This window comes from Labeo rohita, unplaced genomic scaffold, assembly GCF_022985175.1.
Source record: "Labeo rohita strain BAU-BD-2019 unplaced genomic scaffold, IGBB_LRoh.1.0 scaffold_1069, whole genome shotgun sequence".
In the NCBI taxonomy this organism is placed as follows: domain Eukaryota; kingdom Metazoa; phylum Chordata; class Actinopteri; order Cypriniformes; family Cyprinidae; genus Labeo; species Labeo rohita.
The window spans coordinates 11,217-28,044 of NW_026127196.1; the positions used below are offsets into that span (position 1 = coordinate 11,217).

A 16,828-nucleotide genomic window follows, 5' to 3' on the forward strand; every position below is an offset into this window, starting at 1 on the left:
CTCTGTGTTTTTGAAACACAGATAATTGTCAAAATGTATGCCAGGCCAGTTGGCGATGTCACGCTGTGTAAATTAAATAATAATTTTAAACAAAGTTACCTTAATGGTAAATAACTGAAACATTTATCTCAGTCTATCTAACAATGTATTTGTTGTAACAAGAAAAAGTATCATGTCTACAAAAATTTGCAGTTAGAGGCCAAACTGAGCTAGTATGTTAGTGATTGCCAGTGTTAAACTCATATGAGCAGACAGTGAGAGGATCACTATTCATCCCATCCAGATAAAGTCCTGGAACCAGAGTAAGACAGCAAGACTGCTTTGATTTGTAGTTGATCTGGGCCAAGCAAGACATGTTGTCAGCATTATAGAAAGACACCTGCTTTCTGTCACTGTCCAGATACAACCCTATTTTCTGTGGTTTGTCTCGAGTGTCCTTTCCTTCATAGGACATAAAATACCTTTTACTGTGTTTAAGGTGCAGCAGGATCTTTCTCTCAGCTGACTTTGCTGCATATAGCTGTGTTCCTGCATCTATCTTAATTCCCACAGTCCAGTCTAGCTTTTTTCCATCCTCTATTTCCCAGTAGTGCTGGCCAACCTGGAAGTTTTCCTCTGAAACTTTACCAGGGTTGAAGTTTTTATACAGACCAGTCACTCTGTCAGCTTGTCGGATTCTGGAACCCTCTGGAGACACTTTTAAGTATGTGCTTCTAGGATGTTTTAGAGTTAAATTCTCAGGAACTATAGCACAAACAGAGAGGCAGAAACATTATTAGATGACTGAATATATTCAATATATTTTCAAATATTAATATTTTAAATTAAAATGGATTCATGGCTTGGCGTTTTAACTTTTTCCTTATTCAAACATAAATAAATAAAAAATGTATCTTTTAATTGCATGACTTGCAATTTAAACTTTATAGATCAAGACCAAATAAAAAGTGTCATGTCACTAATCCAAAATATAATAAAGATTTCATTAAGTTTTGACAGAGAACATAGTGAAAAACAACCGAAGTAGTACTACTATACAACTGCAATGTGATATTCTGACTTTATTTCAATGGTTTGGTTACTGTAGTAAAATAATGGTAAACTTGTGGTTACTGTGGTTTTACTACACCATCACTGAAGCATGGTTATTTTTGACAGATTGTAAGGACAATGGAATAACAGAGAAAAAGTCTAAAGCAAACTTTGTGTAAACACTATTCTTTTGCTCCCTCGCTAGTACAATTTTTTTTTTTTTTAAGAAAAGTGTCTGGTTTTACTTTAGGTGAAAGTTACAAATACTTGTTGTCACATTCTTCACCTGGTTTGATGGATCCCAGCATCTCCTTCCACACAGAGAACTGCAGGTGAGTTTCATTGGGGCCAAGGAAGAAGGAACCAGTGTGTACAGTAAGATCATTCACCTTTGACATATACCTGAAACAAAGTCATGGCAGCATCAAAAACTTTAGTTCTACTCAAGAGTTAACACAGACTGATGTGATTTAGGTCTAAATTAACAGCATGCTATATACTGGGCATCTGTCTGCATGGACTCTGTCTGTTGAAATCCTGTTTCACTCTACCACTGCAGAAATACAGACAAATAAATCAATAAATCATTTTATTTACATCTATTCAACCGCTCTTTTACACCCTTCAAAAAAATATATGTCCTCTAATTTGTTGTAACCTGCAGAAAATGATCGGACTGATCAGTCTTGAAGGCTGGCTGCGGAATATCCTCATTCTTTTTGCTCTCTTTAAACCTTGAGTCTATCAGGGACAGGTTTTTCTGCATGACTTCTATAACTTTCTTCTCCTCCTTCTCCAACTGTTTCTTCACCTCATCTTCTTTTTGTCATAAAAACTGGTGCATTTCTTCAAACTGAGCAGAGATCTTTGCTAATAAGGTTTTGGATTTATCCTAAATAGTGAAAAACATTCTTCAAATAAATTCTAAATAAATAAACATTTTATATAAATATCAAATGCTCAAAGAGCTCTCTTTGGTTAAATGAATTGGAACCTCATTTTTGGAGATCTTCAGTTTCTGGATCAAAGATTTGAATTGTCCATTTTCTTTATCAAGAAAATTCAAAGCAGCCTTCAGCACCATCTACAGAACAAATTACCAATTACCAATCAGACATGATTTGAAGAGCATAATGAAAGTAAAAAGAAAAAGAGGCTCAGCAATTATAAAATCTAATAATCCTGAAATTCAAATTTAGAAATACAATTACATGCCATGATATGAACAGCAACATCGGTCAAATATCATAGGCTGAAAGACACTTGAAAGCAAGAAAGGAGCTTTTAAGCTGCAGTATTTCATCAGGCAGTCAAATGTTAATCATATAAATGGATGTGTTTTACCTTGTTGATCTGCGCAGCTTCTTTCCCTGGTTTAAAGATGTGTGCTGTATGTTTGTCTCCATCCTTGCAGATGACACACACCAGCCTCTGACATGTCTCACAGAATAGTTTAAGCTTCTCATCATGATCAGAACACATAAGCACCTTTGCCATTTCTTAGCTTTGCTTGTCAGTGCAACCTTTTCAAAAAGAAAAATGATGTTATATTGCTAGATGTTGTATTCTTTAGGCTAGACTTTGTTTCATAAAGTGTTAAAACACTTTCGGTTGTGAATACATTTAACATGAACACCACACTATTGCCACAACTTGTAGAGAATGCAAACAACTCTAAGCTGTGGCCCAGTGCCTGATGTGTTGGGTGGGTACACATGTCATGTTGTTGACTCAACTCCACATATTATGCATTGTATCAACTGATACAAGAGCAGTTGAGGAGAACATAAGAAAACATTGTACACTAAATGACTGAGGATCATCTACTACCGGACTTTCCAAAGTCATTCCAAAAACCAAACAAAACAAAAAACACAGAAACATGCACTGTTGCTATAGGAGATGCATAGAAAACGAATCAAACAAACAAAACAAAAAAACAAAAAGTTGGCTAAAAACAGCTGAGTCTTTCACTTTTGTTCAGAATGTTTTCAGGTTTTGCTTGTTTTGCTTGGTGTGATGGTCATCACATGCACAAGCATATGACAACATCCAGGGCACATAAACTACACACTGTGAGCAAATTCACAGTGTAATTAGTGATGAACACCTGCTGAATCACTGAAGGAGAGAGAAACAACAAGAACAGAAAAAAAAAGAAAACACAACTACAACTGACTTCCAGCCAACCTTAAATAAAACTAAAATAAAAGAAGACATTAAAGGGCGCCTATTATGCCCCTATTTACAATATGTATTATAAATCTCAGGCGTCCCCAGAATGTGTCTGTGAAGTTTCAGCTCAAAATACCCCACATATTTATTATACCATGTTGAAAATACCTATTTTGAGTGGAAGCAGAAACAGGCTGATTTAGTTCATGTCTCTTTAAATGAAAATGAGCTGCTGCTCCTCACCCCCTTTTCCAGGAACAGCTGTGATATTTTAGCTTGTATCTTAGATCTATGCCAAAAAAAAAAAAAAAAAAAAAAATCTGTTTGTTTTTGATTATCATGTATATCTTGTCTTAGTTCCTGTTTCCATATTTGGTCATGTTCCTTTCCTTGCTTAATTTAATTATTATTCCCTGCACCTGTGTTCCTAATTATCCTGTGTATTTAAGTTCCTATTTGCTCTATGTTTATTTGTCGGATCTATGTGTTCACTTGCAGTTTACGTTTGTTGGCAGAGTTCTATGTTGGATTATCCCTTGTGCTTTCGTTAATTAAAGTCTGTTAAGCTATTTCCTCATCTCCTGTGATCTCCCTGCAACGACCAAGCGTGACAACTGTAAGACATCTGGAAAAGATTTAGATATGCATTTAGATACGCATACAATAATGTATTGTTTATTAATATACAGCTCAATGATCTTCCAAATCTATTGTGTTTCAGGTACTAGTGGAGCAGAAGTGACTTACATATTATAAGACAAGCATCTGTGGTTAAAAAGTATACACATTTTTATTTTATTTAATTTTTAGAAAATGATCAATCATATCGCTAGATAAGACCTTTATTCATCTGCTGGGATTGTGTAGAGCCTTATAAAGTTGTATTAAAACTACACTTTGGACCTTCAACCCATTAAAGTGAAGTCCACTATATGGAGAAAAATCCTGGAATGTTTTCCTCAAAAACCTTTTTCTTTTTGACTGAAGAAAGAAAGATATGAACATCTTGGATGACATTGGGGTGAGCAAATTATTAGGACATTTTTATTCTGGAAGTTAACTATTCCTTCAAGATTAAGTACAATTTATAAATAAATGTTTATAGATTAATCTGGTGCTCAGACATTCAAATGTTGTTGATTTCAATTCACCAAAACAGATTCCACACTGTGAGAGATCCTCATTTTCAGATGCACTAGTCTAATGTACTTAACTTAATGTGGTTTAAATATACACTGAGCCTGAATGTGTCTGTCTGTAGTCCCTCACTTAGGTGGTAGGAGAGAGGTCAATGCGCTGCAACTTAAGAAAACACATGCAAATAGAAAAAACGACAACAAATTAAGAAAACATCTTCATCAGTTTGACAACACAGGCGCTGCAAATCCTTGCAATGCAAACACAAATACGGAAACGCACTGCAAATTTTCACAACACAACCAGAAACGCGCTGCAAACACAGGAACGCGCTGCAAATAGCATGGACCACAACGGAAATGTTTCAGGTGGACCTCAAAAAGTGACAAACCCAGCTGGGACCTGGAAGACCAAGGAATCGTATGATCAGGATGTTAAAATAAACAATAAACTCACCTTTTAGTCACCGACAACACCTCTGCTCTGACCAAAAGCCACTGAACAAATAATCAGATCCCAGCTGGGTTCGTCACTTTTTTGAGGTCCCCCTGAAACATTTCCGTTGTGGTCCGTGCTATTTGCAGCGTGTTTGTGTGTTTGGTTGTGTTGTGAGAATTTGCAGTGCGTTTCCATATTTGTGTTTGCATTGCGAGGATTTGCAGCGCCTGTGTTATCAAACTGATGAAGATGTTTTCTTAATTTGTTGCCGTTTTTTTCTGTTTGCATGTGTTTTCTTAAGTTGCAGCATGTTGAACTCTCTCGGCCACCATAATAAACAGTTCAAATGTCTAGCTTTAAATATATGTACATCACTTTCAGGTTGTATAATTGTGATATATTCTGGGATTCCAGCAGGTAACATGTTAAAGAGAATAATGTGAGTAAATAAATGTGAGTAAAAACCCCAAACATCACTTATTTCAGACATTTTCCTTGAAAGATATACACAAAGATATTTCATTGCACTATATGTATTTTATTGAACATAATGAATTCATTTGAAGTCACCATTATCGAGAACAGTGTTTGTTTTTTGTTGGGCTCTTGACCCTTTTCTTTTCAACATTGTTTTGTCTGATTTGCTAAGCACATTTGTCAAGAGAAGCTAAGCAAAAATGCAGTCAGGTGAGGTTTGACAATAACATCTAAAAACACATTATGCACATAACATTTTTGAATTATAACATTCAGATACACACAGACATCAAGAATCAGCATATGAATCTCAACAATAGTGACATTTAAAGTTTCATGTTACAATGCATGCTGAGCACCAGCACAGGACAAAACTTGCCCATGACTTCCAGCATTGCAGCATGAATAATTTGATCACCATTGTTAAGATTAATATGCAGATTCTTGATGTATGTGTGTCTGACTAACACCTTATTTTAAAATTGATTTGTGTGCGAGTAGTGTGTTTAAAAAACTGTTCATGTTTGACAGAGGCAGTGTCATTATTATGGTAAAGTTAAGTGATCATGACATGGATTAAAAATAAAAAATGTTGCACGTGAGTGTTTTGACAACATGATTTTTTTTTTTTTTTTTTTTTTTTTTTAAAAAAGGTCATTTCCCATGAACGCTCTGACTGCAAAAGCAGAAACAAAAGTACTGATGATGATATAATAAAATAATAGTTATTATTACAGTTTTTCTCGATTGCCAACACGATTGATTAATTTGGCCAAATTTCCCATACCATTCATTAAGTTTTTGAAGAAAAGCTGCATTTTTCAAAACATTTAACACATCACATTTCCCCTATTTTCACACACATTACAATTTACACATTACAGTTTACACCATACACACACACTATTCTTACATTATGAGCTGCTTTGATGAGATGCAAGTTCATTGTTTAGTGTGATATTAATTCTAGCCCTCAGTATGTTCATTTTGTCTTACACTGACCTTTGTTACATCATTTGATTCTCAACAAATACACAATGTATATGAGTAAATACATTTAACATTCCGAGATCCTGTGTGTGATTTATATTAATGTTTATATTAATGTTTATTCTAATTATTTGTCAGTAACAAAAAAATATTAACATTGGTTTATCTACAAAATATGATGGTGTGCTATATTATGCCTTGACAGTGTCACTGAAACTCAGCTGTATGTCTGAATAACCAGTCAGTTGGTGAGATCAGAGGAAGTTAACAACCACAGGAAGGACTAATGACGTTTAAAAGACAGAATTGTAACTTGTGGAAAGAAAGCCTGATAGAAGCAGCAGATGGCTGATAAGTGTCATATGTGTCTGCTGGGACTGATCATTCTCTGTCCACTTCTTACAGGTAAATAAATCTGTATGTTCTATTAGATACTAGGTGAAAGATCTGTCCCAAAACTATTCAGTTAATTAGTTTCAATATTCTGGCATGGAGTCTGAATGAAGGTTGTATTATTTTTGCTGACATTCATGTTGTTATCTCCTGTGGTGTTTGGTTAAGAGTGTTTTATTTGCTCTGACATTTGATATTCTTGAATGTACTGAGAATATCAAATGGAGAAGGAGAATGTATGTTCTTACAGTGTAGAAAATAGACCTGAAATATAGGAATATATAATTTGCCACCAAAAATTTTTTAACACATTCTAAAATTATACCTATTGTGTAGTTACTTCATGAAACTGTTGTTTTCATCATTAATAAATTAACTATTTAAATGTTATAGAAATAATACATTCAATTAAAATTACTGTAAAAGTAATACATGGACATGGTAAACACCCACAGAACACTTTAAAGTAATGCACATATAATTTGCTTTATCTTATTCCAGTTTAAGAAGAATTGGACAAAGACAAAGACAAGTCTTTGTGATCTCTCAAAACTTATTTTTTGTCACTCAAGGGAATTGAATCTGCTTGTCTGGTGGGGCAACAGAAGACAATTCAGTTATTCAGTTATTCAGGTCAGTTTAGGATTTGCAATGAATGTGTCACTCAAATACTCAAATACTCAAAAACTACTTATCTGAAATAAGAGTATCAGCAGATTTGGCCACAGAGCATGTAACTGCACATGGTAAACCAGGAGGTTTGGAGGTAATGAGTGGAGTTATCCTAATTTGCCATTTCAAAGCATAATGTCATACTTTTTACTGCACTGCATTTCATAAATACAGAGTTCTGGTATGAAACTCACAGTCCAATAGTTCTAGTTCAATCTGACCTGGCGACATTGTTGTCTCATGGCAGCTCATTGGTTCTCTCCTGTATCGATAGCCAATGAGCTTACTGTTCAATATTCAAATACCTGGCTTTTGATTGCTGTAGCAGTTTGCAGTGCTTTTCAGAAACCCTCCACCTTTCTCCAGCTCCACCTGTATAGATCTATGGGGTGATTCATGTATGCTATTTGGGGGTTATTCATTCGTGTTATATGTGCAGCAGCAGTATTTCTTACATGCCTACAGCAGCATGTTGTGGATGTATTGCAGCAGCGTAGCAGATCTATTCCGCCAAGACCAAATACATTAACAGTGTCATGTACATTACCATGCCAATCCCTCTGAGAGTTGTCATGACAGAAATAAAAGTTTTTGTTTGTTTGTTTGTTTGTTTGTTTTTACCTTTAATACTTAAGAACATTACAAATGTAGTACTTTCTTGTACTCAAGTAAATCTTTGAATTACTTTTACTTGAGTAAAAGAAAGTACTAATACTTCTAATGTACTTAAGTATTAAATATCATTTGATATGAAATGCATTGCAGTAAAAAAGCACATTATGCTTTGGAATGTTGTGAAGTAATGCAAATGATAAAGTCACTCTGATAAAGTACACACATTTGAAAAGCACTTTTAAAGCGGAGTAAAAATACTTCACTATACTATCCGCCTCTGGAGGAAGTTAACAACCACAGGAGGGGCTGATGATGTTTAAAGGAAGAGCTGTAACAATATGATGAAAAGAAGGACTGACAGAAACAGAAAATGGCCGATAAGTGTCTGCTGGGACTGATTATTCTCTGTCCACTTCTCACAGGAAATCTGTATATGATCTATAAGATAGTGAAAGATCTGTATAATATGAAGATCAAGTCAATTAAAAAGAATTAATTCATTCATTTACTCATTTTAATTTGTGGCACAGAGTCTGACTGAGAGTTAACTTGAATATAGTTAACTTGGCTGTTGCACAGTTCTGCTCTATTTAAGTCTGTAATACAGTAACATAAACCACTGTATTGTGACACACTTACTAAGTACTTTTTTCATTAAGTAATTACTTTGTCACCGCAAAAAAAAAAAAATGTTGAATACTATTCATACATACATTTACTGTACCATGTCATGTGACTTACCAGCATCAGTTGCATCACTTCAGTGGCATTCACAAATCCTCTCATGTGGCCTTAAGTGTCTATCGGTTTCACACTTCAGAAAAAGGTATTTTTTGCCTACTCTTTTATGACAACTGTGAATTCGACTACACTACTTGTTTTTGCATACTTTTTTTTTTGCCTATAGTATGAAAGTATGCAATTTTGGATGCAGCCATTGTCATCTTTGCCTTTTAGTTATTTGTTCCCATTGCTTTTGTTTTCACTTCCTGTGTTGAGTTTGTTTCCTTGGTTACATATTAGTGTGACCTGTGCCTTGTTTAGTTCCTTGTTATCTTGCGTGTATATACTCTATCCACCTTTTTTTCTTTTTTTTTATCATAAGGGTGGGCACACCCATAACTTCTGCAAGGCTTCTGGTGACATTAGCTTCTAATTATTTTGCATGTACAAAAACAGTCCACTATGCTTTACATTGCAAATTAGTATTTTATCATTTTATCATTTAAACAAAACAAAAAAGAGCGTATCATTTAAGTTTTCCACTTTCTACTAACTGAGCAAGTATGTGTTTTATGTCATTAAAGGTTTAAATAACTAACCCTGATTTTTCCAGTTAGCACTCAGATGTGTTGTGTTTTAGGTATGAATGGAGCAGAAACGACTCATGTGTTCTGCAGTTCTGGTGAAAATGTCCATCTGCCCTGTAATATTGCTCTTTCTGGCTGCACATCAACTACATGGAACTATAACAGACATTCAAGTGCAGTTGAAATGGTTTCTGGAGGGAAAAAGAAGAATGACATAGAGAGACATGAGAGACTGAGTCTGGGCTCTGACTGCTCTCTGAACATCAAGAACACAAAAGAAGATTATGGATCTTACAGCTGCATACAATATGTGAATGGACAACAACAAGGAACTGATGCACATGTTCATCTGCATGTTCTTCATGGTCAGTGTTTCTGTAAATCACATGTATGAAATCTGTATAGAAAGAGGAGGAAACAGCTATTCCATACACTGTAAAAAATGACTGTGAGATTTACAGGAAAACAATGTAAAATTCCTACAGAAAAGTATTGTAAATCCAAAAACATATATTTTTTGTTTAAATCACAGTGAACTTTTGTAAACTGTTAAACAGAATGTTTTGTTATATTTACAACAACAATATGCAATTATAATCAAATTTATTTGTTAAAACTACAAAAATTGGTATAAAAAAACAGAGAAATACTGTAATACTCATAACAAAACAACTTTGTTCATTTGACATGAAAATATTGTAAAAACTAAAGTTTTAGACAGTTGTTCTTAAAAATACAACTAAAGTAAGTCACTATACAAGTTTATGCTGTTCCTTTAACATGATTGATCCACACTCAAAAAAATGATTCTTTAAACCTACTTAATTCAGTTATGGACAGTGGTTCCACACAACCAAATTGTTTTTGATGAACATGAATGGAATTTTTTGAATCTATGCAAACTCTTTGTGTTGTGACAACACAGCTGAATGAGGAAGAATTTATGTGAAATAGTAATGTCCAACCAACTCAATTTATTCACTTCCCTGTAACTTAAACCGGTGAAGTTTAGTGAACATGTTTTGGTTTATTAAAAACTGGCCAAATATGTTTCACTTTATCAACATAAGGAAGTTTGTTTCAGACAACTCATTTAAATTATGGACAGCGGTTCCATCCAATTGGTTCTACTTACTTTAACTAAATGATTTCAAGTTAAAGTTACTCCCTTCAACGAAGCATTTTTTGTGTGATTATTTTGCAATGAATCACAAAAGACAAGATGTCACAAATTATCAAGTGTATTTGTTAAACAAGAGGAACAATTACAGTTACAACCACATTACAAAATTACAGAAATATTAAACTACTGTCATTTTCTAATTGGCATATAAAGGTAACCAATCAAACCTTAATCCAGGAACAGGAACTGGCTCCAGAAATAACTTCTGCAGTACTCCAAATGTGTACCTGATTTCAGGAGTTCAAGTTTAGTCCATATATCAGTCCCCGCAACATGTTTTTTCATAGGGTTTACTGCTAAGGTCCTGAAGAACTTTATCTTCCAACACTCCAACATCTGCTGTGCTGTCTTCAATGTCTGCACCTTCAAATCGTATGACATAGATTCCCATGATTCCTCTGGATCGCCTCCTGAGTGCTGCCAACGTCTGTATCCTAGAGAGGATATTTAAAAGAATGGAGTACTCAAATTCTTGTGTATTAAATTTACCTTAGCATTTATTATCCTTGAAAATACCAATAAATAAATAAATTAATCAATAAAACAACTTACCATATACTCCATAATAACACTGCTAGTGTCTTCATTTGGGTACTTCAACGTCATTAGTCTAAAGATGCAGACAACAACAAAATTCATGAGATTTAGCCTTTACATTTTTCTAAAAAAAAAAAAAAAAAACACATTTGAAAAATGTCATTATTATTCTGTCTGATCATTTCCTTACGGGAAATACAGGCAAGCAGTTCAGATGGAACTCTAACTAACATTAGTACAGTACTGGACCAGATCAGCCCAGAAAGTCACTGTCCTGCAGAGTTTAGCAATATTCCCAATTAAAGGGATAGTTCACCCAAAATGAAAATTCTGTCATTAATTACTCACCCTCATGTCGTTCCAAACCCACAAGACCTTCATTCATCTTCGGAACACATATAAAGATATTTTTGATGAAATCTGAGAGCTTTCTGACCCGGCATAGACAGTAATGCAACTGAAATGCTCCCAGACCCAGAAACGTAGTAAGGACACCAGTAAAATCAGTGGTTCAACCATAATTTTACAAAGCAGTGAGAATACTTTTTGTGTGCAAAGAAAACAAAAATATTGACTTCATTCAACAATTCTTCTCTAAATTGCGTCTTCTGCCATTATCGAGAGTACCTCTTTGCATAACGCATGCGTGTGATTCTGCTGACATAGAACATGCACGCGCTGGGCCTTGTTTGCTTGCAGAGGAAAGCAATGTGCATGCATCATGATACTCTCATAATGGCAAAATACGTGATTTGGAGAAGAGTTGTTGAATAAAGTAGTTATTTTTGTTTTCTTTACCCATAAAAAGTATTCTTGTAGCTTTGTAAAATTATGGTTGAACCACTGATGTCACATGGACTATTATATCAAAGTCCTTACTACGTTTCGGGGTTTGGGAATATTTCAGTTGTGTTGATGTCTATGCAGGGTCAGAAAGCTCTCTGATTTTATCAAAAATATCTTAATTTGTATTTTGAAGATGAACAAAGGTCTTACAGGTTTGCTAATCAAAGTTTTACTAAAAGTTCCAGGCAGGGGTGTTGGAGCTAAACTCCAGAACACTGGCTCTCCAAGAGCAGGTTTGACACGCCTGCCTTGCTTTAGAATGTATTGTTTTTGGGAAGCTAATGTATTCGCAATATCTGTCAGTTTACAGTAATACCATATATTTTATATTTACTATATTAATAACACAATTCTTATTATATCTGTCTTTTTTGTTAATGCCTATGACCATAACCCTAAAACTCAGTGGCTGGTGAGACAATGTTTTAAAGGGGTCATCTGATCCAAAACTCACTTTTACATGTTGTTTGAACATATATGCATGTTGGCAGAATGTGTACACAACCACCCTATGATGATAAAAATCCACCCAGTGGTATTTTTTAACCATTATAAGTAATATGCCCTTTTTCAAATCAGGTCATTCTCAGCTTCTAGTTGGTGTGACGTCACACCGATCAAGGCTGCTCCCACAATAGTTGATTTACATGACCGTCTTATCTTAGACCTGCCCTAAATGAGCCGAGTGAGAGCTGAGAACAGTCTGACCACCATTATTGTATTTAAAGGAACATGCAACAGAATGGCCCACTCTGAAAAGGGCTGATTTTGATATGGTAAAATGGGTGTTTTTTACACTACCACTGAGAAATTTTAACAAAAGTATGCTATGGACTTCTCATTAAGACTCTAAAGAATCATATCAACAGCATCTGATGACCCCTTTAACATGATTACAAAAGTTTTTGTTGAGTGTAGCTGTTCTTACCTGTGTAGTGGGGACCAAGAGGGTTTAATGCTTTGTCCAAGGACTCTTCTTCGGTTTGCAATCATCTTCATAAGTTTTGCAGTGTGGATCCACCCATTGGCAAAGACAGTTGACACTAATGGACCTATGGTTATTCTGCCTGTCTCATATTCTGCACAAATCTGTAAACACATGAAGTACAATTTGTTACAAGAGCACCCATATATAGTTTAACAGCAAAGACAAATTCAGTGATCAAAAAATTTGTGATTATTGTCATGTATATTATTCCAAAAGGGTGGACATGATCTGGAGCATATTTAAAGTCATAAAATGACTGTAAAAAGCATGATTTATAGTTCAGGCACAGCTTTTCACAAAAACATTGAGTTTATAAAATGATAAACATCACATTTCTGCCTTCAAACCATTTTTAAGAAAAGGAATGAGTCAAAAGTACCCATTAAATACACACACACACACACACAAACATATACATATACATATGAAGAGTTCATTTGCAAACACAAATAAATCTGTTTTTATTAATATTTATTAATATTCAGTATTCATAAACATGTTTTTTTATTGTGTGTGTGTATTGTTTTTGTTTGTTTGTTTGCTTGTTTGTTTGTTTTTTTGTTTTGTTTTGTGTTAGTTAGCTGTATTTTTGAGCTATTAATATTCATTCAAAATAAACCAACCACAGTTTGATTGATATTACTTGGAATGCAGAATAATTATTTTAAAAAAAAAAAAGTTATCTGTTCTTGCAAATTAACTCTTAATATATACAAATATACACATGAACTCTTCATATACACACACACACACACAAATACATGCATACATAAATTTATTAACATATATCAATATATCTTAGTGTCTTACTTGTATAGATTTCTAGAAGACACATCAGCTTCTTAACCATCCACCAGTTCACATTTACAACTGCGTGCATTCCTCTAAAACAGAAAATGCAAAATACCCTTATTACTTTTGTTTATAAAGGATGACAAGGCAATACAGCGGTTCACTTACCTTAGCCAAAACTTTTTTCTCCGTCAATAAAGTTGTGACATTACTTCATTTCGCCAAAATTAGGCAGCGATGAAGAAACCCGTGATCAAATGTATGCTGTTATAAAAACGAATAGCAGATAAAATGTTAAAAGTATGCAGCAGTCGAATGTGGCATGTACTTGCTTTCCTGCTTTAGCTAACGCTAATTTTACTGGGACTTGAGTAACGTTAGCCTAGAAAGAGCACAGGAAGGTTTTATTTAACTGCCTATATATCATTAATAAGACGGAAAAGCACTAATTTTAATATTTCGCCGCATCCTCTGTTCCACAAGCACACCTACAAATACACTACAGTCCATATGCGCGTTCACTTCCCAACCGCACGAAATCATCTATTAACGACGCAATATACCAGTTAAACTCGTCTGCAAAACAACACTAAAAGCATACTAAAACACTTACAGAAATTAAAGTTTTTGACTTAACACAAAGAAGTCTTTAGATTTTCTTACCTGACTGGTACTTCTAGCTCTGACGCCATGATACACCTCCTTCGCGCCGTCTTCATAAAATGCGTTGGAAACGTCATATCCGTTTTTTTGAACGGCGAAATTAAACCGTTTACGTTAGTTTAACGATTGATAATCAAGTAAAATGGACACTTAAACAGTTTAAATTAATAGAGCACAATACAATAGTGTTTTGGTGGAAAAAGAAATACACTTGTGTTGTTTTAACAATAAATACCTGGGTAAAATGAACAGTGGCACAAAACCATTTTTTTGAGTGCAAATTGAGGTAGTAAAAATGTTTTTACAAAAAAATCTATTGTGAACCTGAGAGGTTGCCTGTCTGTATTTATATATAAAAATATAGGCTACAATTATAATAACATTGTTTTTATAATTCAGGCTATTTGTAGCATATTGTAGAGTGTGTATAAGAAATTACATTTATTGATATGCAAAGTAATAGGTACTATTCAGTCCTAATCCTTATATGCCTTATGTTTCTTTTAGTCTTTAAATTTTATGTAATTCTTAGCCTACTGGTTTTCTACATAGGCCTACTGATAAAACAATAGTAATAATTTGAGCATTGTGTCATTATCACAGGCTAAACAACCAAACAGTGCCTTCACTAACATCGCTTTATGATTTATTTGTAGCCTACTCTATTTATAGAGTATGTGTATAAGGAATTAAAATTATTGAGGCCTGTGCAAAGTAACACTTTTGTTCAGTCCTAATCATAATCCTTGTATGCTTTGTTTCTTTTAGTCTTTAAATTGTAATGTTATACTTAGCCTAGTGGTTATGGCAAGCCGTTTTAACATTTAATCTAAAAGCCGTACTAGTATCTATTTTCATGCTACCAGTACTTATTTTTTAGATACTAGTATCTTTTCCATTAAGTACTAGTACTTTTTCATTAGCTACTAGTGCTTATTCTTTAGCTACTAGTGCCTTTTGTAAAGTTACTAGTACTTATTCATTAGATACTAGTACTTATTCATTATATACTAGTACTTATGTTTTAGATACTAGTACTTATTCCAATAGTGACTAGTATTTAATTACAATCTCTCTGTTAAGAAAAATAGAACTAGTACTTATTTTTTAGTTACTAGTAACTTTTAGACCAGAGATATCCTGAACTTAATAGATACTAGAGGAAGCGGAAACAAGGTGACGAATGTACTTTTTTTTTTTTTTTTTTTGATGAAACCACAATCATCAATCATTTGTACTCAAGCACATAGAAAACCTTTTTTTCCGTTTTTTTTTTTTCTTTTTTTTTTTTTTGCCAGTTTTGTAGACGCTGTAATTTCGTAAACATAGTAACCTAAAGTGTGTGTTTGGTTGGTCATCGGGTGCCCTCTGGTGGCAGAATGGAGAAAAGACATAAATTGTATTATGTAGTAATTTCCTCTTTTTTCCTCCAGTAAAACAATGAATATCATATCAGGGTTGTATGTTAACTTTTTTTTTTTTTTGCACATAGCACTGGTGCTACAGACATGGAATGTTTTTACATAAATGTTCTGTAACTTACAGGGCATACCGATTCCAAATCCTTATGGTTTTCGGACAAGCATTTTCTTTATTTGGAAAAAAGGACAAAACATATTATTAATTAAAAAAAAGGTGTGCTGTACTTCTAGGGCTGCACAATTTGCCCAAAAATGTTGTTTTTATATATCAATATGACTAATAATGATTAGGGATGTTCATTTTGGTTATTTTTCCTAACCGACAGCCGACGCTTGTTAACCGATTATGAACCGTTAACCGACAAGATTATTTTAAATTAGAATGTAATTATTTTAGAAAGGATAAGTGTCTGTGACCCGTTAAAATTCAATTCAATTCAAATTCAATTCAAATTTATTTGTATAGCGCTTTTCACAATACATATCGTTGCAAAGCAGCTTTACACCAAATTGACATTTTTACAATATATGTAGTAGTAGCTTGATGTACATATGGCAGAGATGTGTGGTAAAGATCAATTAATGACGTAGTCAAACAGACAAAGAACACTATAAATTAGTAGCAGAATTTGGTAATGCTGTATGTTTTCAGGGTTGGCATCATCTGAAGTCCTCTGTGGGGTTGGCATCATCTCTTCTTAAGTGTTCTGGATCCACACTGGAGCTTGTGAATTCCTAGTTACCATGGGATGTCAATCCCATGGCAGAAACAGAGAACAAATAGGAACATAATTAGCGTAGCTGCTGTTCAAACTAAGAAAAGGAAGGTTTGTTAAACCAGAGCTAAAAGATTAATAATGAACATTTGATCAGATATAGCTGCAGGAAAAGTTTGAGATGCATTATTTGAATGCTTGGCTAAAAAGATGCGTCTTTAATCTAGATTTAAACAGAGACAGTGTGTCTGAACGCCGAACGTTATCAGGAAGGCTGTTCCAGAGTTTGGGTGCCAAATGTGAAAAAGATCTACCTCCTTTAGTGGACTTTGCTATCCTAGGTACTACCAACAGTCCAGAGTTTTGCGACCTTAGGGAGTGTGATGGATTGTAGTGTGGTAGAATACTAGTTAGGTACGCAGGAGCTAAACCGTTAAGTGCCT

At 34.3% G+C, this 16,828-nt stretch overlaps 1 pseudogene; it reads right to left on the reverse strand.

The window, feature by feature from the left end:
* Window positions 1–217: 217 nt before the first annotated feature.
* LOC127157419 (zinc-binding protein A33-like) lies at window positions 218–2,529 on the reverse strand (annotated as a pseudogene).
* Between the last annotated feature and the right edge of the window lie 14,299 nt (window positions 2,530–16,828).